The 4,122-nt window shown below is 33.7% G+C and overlaps 1 non-coding gene across 1 annotated transcript; it reads left to right on the forward strand.

The window, feature by feature from the left end:
* Nucleotides 1–235: 235 nt before the first annotated feature.
* On the forward strand, nucleotides 236–307 carry TRNAE-CUC (transfer RNA glutamic acid (anticodon CUC)). The gene has a single exon. It is a non-coding gene; the product is annotated as a tRNA-Glu (tRNA).
* The last annotated feature ends 3,815 nt before the right edge of the window (nucleotides 308–4,122 follow it).

Genomic DNA, 4,122 nt, shown 5'->3' on the forward strand with positions numbered 1-4,122 from the left:
AAGTTTTATGGAAAAGTTGTATGCATTTTGAAGTAACATAGCTATAACCTTTGTCCTTCAACGACATGAAGTATTGCAAATTATTTTATTGAGATTAAATCATTTTAAATCAAAGAAATAAAAATCAATAAATAATGAGAAAGAAAAGGAAAATAACTCCTGCACTTACTTTTAAGCAAAAAACTATTTTTTTTATCTAGTTCAAAAGATTGACTTACTCTATCTCGGGTGTAAGTCCCACGTGGTCTAGTGGCTAGGATACCTGGCTCTCACCCAGGAGGCCCGGGTTCGATTCCCGGCGTGGGAAGATTGTTTTTTCTTTATTCCTTAGAAATTTTTCATCCTTAAAGGTTAAAAATTTTCAGATTTTATATTACGCCCAAAAGGTTTTTTTTTTTTTTTTTTTTTTTTTTTTTAAACGTTTTGTGTGTTACCTTTATTTATTACATATCATGTTCTTCGCAAATATTAAATATCACTTTCTAGCATCAAATTAAATAATTTAAATAGATAATCCACTTAAACCATAAAATTGAGTTCAACAGCAATATCGCAGAATAATTTTAACATGAGCATATCTTTAGAATTCCCAATAGACAGTCTCGACTGCTGGAGATAAAATATATATATGTTTTTTTCTTTCCGTGCACTATTGTGATTCCTCGCTTTGAAATCGTTGAGTTTCTTAATCAAAAACTCTTAAATGTTTTACAAAATATGAAGCATAAAACAAATTTCAAAACTTGGGCTACCAGATGCTCATATTCGGGTGGAGGCGTACATTATTCAAAATTCGATGTCTCTAGGTACCGTGTTTTATCACAGCGCGAGAAACATACATACATGTATGAAGGTTCTTCATTATTTAATTTCTTTAAATATAATACAGGGCGATAATATTTGGTGACAACAATTTGGAAAGTTAAACGCCGTTTATAGTCAAGCGCCACAAAATGCCAAAATGAAATTAATAGTCCTTCTGGGCTAAAGCACTTCCGGCTAAAATGAAAAAATAAATAAATAAATAAATAAATAAATAAATAAATAAATAAAAATAAAAAAAAAATAAATAAATAAAAAAAAGAGAGAGAGAACGCTGTAAATCTTTTTCCACGTGGAAAAGGAAAATTCCCCAAACATCTTTAATTTTCCCTTCATCCGTTGACTATCGAATACGTTTTCATTTACTTTTTCCCCATCCACCGGACGGCATTTCACGCCCTCTGGTGATGCTACTGAAAACTTTATCGGAAGCGTCATCAGTGATGTATTTTGAGGGGGATAAGCGTTCCATTGATTGATTGCTGCGTTGCACGGATGGGGTATTAATGAGGTGCAGTCATTTTGTGGGAAAATCAGGAAGTGTGGACTGCATTTGCGGTGACTTCATCTCATACAGTCCACTGGTACATCTGCCTGATGTTATAACTCGGATGTTAAAAATGTAGTGTCTTTTTATTCCCTTTCTTTCAATCACTTCATTAACTGGAACTGTGACTCTATACATTTATATCCCGTGGGAATATTTGAAAACGTGGGCCATTTATTTTTAAATTTATTTTGTCCCAATTTTTCTTCCAGGCCTTTTCAACTCGTATAAAACAATACGAAGTTCTTTTTTGCTCTTCTCTGGAAACCGAAATTGCCCCCCCTTTCTATATACCTTTGTTTCGCACCTAAGCTTGATTTTTCGCCCATCGGAGCAGAAAGACTTGGTGCAAAACAAGACATCTGTCTATTTTGTCTGTCTGTCTGTAATGTTTGAAAATTCCACTGACATGCATGCGTATTTACGTTACTGTTTTAAATTTAGACACGGAAAGTGCTTGCGCCTTTGCTATTAAAATTTACAAATTTATCATATAAGCTCGAAGTTTTATTACATTAAGTATTTCATTCAATAAAAATTAAGTTCACATCGTTGCAGAGCGCTATTATAATACGGGGGAAAATATTTCTATCAGTTTATGTATAACTGATAGAACTGCTTCATAACAGTGTGGGTCATTATAAAGGTTCATACCACTTTATACAAGTCAGCCGGTTGCTTTCAAAAGGAGGGAAAAAAAAAATCCTTAAGGATCCCCGCACCTTTTTGAATATCCTTTTGCAATATGTATTAGTGACTTTCGTGAAGGCTTAACACCTTTACGCAGGAGCATCATTCTGTGAGCAGGCCTTGAATTTTTATTCTGATTAGCAATTCAAAGGGGAATTCTATTTGCATAGTTGTGTCGCGATATAAAAGCGCCCGCTCCTTGATGAAGATTGTCTTTCTTCCTTATAAGAAGCCAGGACTTTAACTAGAGACATGCGCGGGAAAAAAAAAAAAAAGTACAATGAGGCCTCCCTTTTATTATTTTTCCCAGTCTTGACCACTTTTTACATCATTGCGCGAAGTAAAGGACTTATTGTAATCGCGAAAAATTTCGGGAAACACATTTCAAAAGAAATAACCATTTTGATCGTTCGCGAATCCATTTGGACTTTTTTTGGCTTGACATTTGTTAATCTTAGTATTCACTTAGCCGTCTAGTTAATATATCGCAGGTATAGATTTCTGAGTCAGCCTGTTAGATTAACTTGAATTGTGCAGTTTCGAACTACATCTCTACCTTTAAATTTTTTGTCACATTAACTTTCACATTCTCACTGCAAGCGGTTGGTGTTTTTTGTACGCACGTAAACCCGTGACTTCTGTTAAACAGTTTGGGATAAATAAAAGGGTCTTTTACACCCTTTCCCTGTTGTGTTCATCTCCTCGCCTGTGTGAGAATTCGTAAGGAACAAACCTTGAGTAGATCTGTTTACCATTTTTAGATTGGTGATATCCTTGAAGAACCCCACAAAGTACACGTACTTCTTTCTGATTTCCAGAATTAAGCTATTCTGCTAAACGTTAAAAGCCGTCGTTCCAAATTCTCTTTCAGTTACCTTCAGTTACGTACAGACTTGCTGACACTTGCAAACGTTACATTGAGAAAGTGTGAAAAGTAAGTTTCAAAATTTTTCCTTTATTCTACAAAAATGATCAGAACTAAAAAAAAATTATCTCAGATATCTAAAAGACGGATTTACAGCAGAATAAATCGACGTATATTATCGGATTCGTCAGAAGATGAAGTAGCATTTAATTATGAAAAAGCCTGTGACGAATTTTCGCTCTAGAAAATATTCTTTAAGTTCCATTTCAAACTGTGATTCGAAATATGAACTTTTATGTCTCAAGAAGAACTGACTGATGATGATTACCAAAACGATTATCCCATTTTAAGGAATATTCCAAATATAGGACTAATAAATATTCTGTTAGACTTTATGCCCCTTGTGTGCTTAAGAGTAGTACAAAAAATGATTACTATTAGGATAGGCGGAGGCCTCTTACAAGCACAATTAACACATAAAAATGTTGAACTAATTTTTAGTCCAAAGGGATTAGAATCCCGAAGGACTATTAGTTTCGTTTTGGCATTTTGCGTCGGACTCATAAATGTCGGTTCACTTTTCAAACTGTTGCCACAAAATGTTAGAGTCCTGCATTATATTTGAAGAAATTAAATAATGAAAAATCTGCATAAATGTATGTATATTTCTCGTATTGTGATAAAACAACGGTACATAGAGTCATCGAATTTTGAATAACGTAATCCTCCAACGAATATGAGCATGTGGAAGACGAAATTTGAAATTTGAAATTTGTTTTATGATCGATTTCCTATTTTTTAAAACTTTGACGAATTTTTGATTAACAAACTCAGGCATTTCAAAGCGAGCAATGGCAACGTTGTGCAGAAAAAACATTTTTATCTCCAGCGCGTGAGTCTCTATATCGGAAATTTTAAAGATATGCTCGTTTTAAAACTATTTTGCGATATTGCTGTTGCACTGGATCTTATGGTTTAAGTGCGAGGAACACGATATTTAATAAAGAAAGGTAACACACAAAATGTTAAAAAACGCCCCTTTAGACGTAATTTAAAATCTGAAACATTTCAGAATTTTTTTTTTTTTTTTTTTTTAAATGACCAGTTTTTAATGCCTTATGTACCAATTGAATTTGCAAGAAAACCAAGGAACCAAGTCTAAGAGAATTGAAACACTGGAAAGCTACAGAATGCCGTC

This window comes from Stegodyphus dumicola, chromosome 11 (assembly GCF_044657685.1).
Source record: "Stegodyphus dumicola isolate Sdum_Otavi_A_Nest chromosome 11, ASM4465768v1".
NCBI lineage: Eukaryota > Metazoa > Arthropoda > Arachnida > Araneae > Eresidae > Stegodyphus > Stegodyphus dumicola.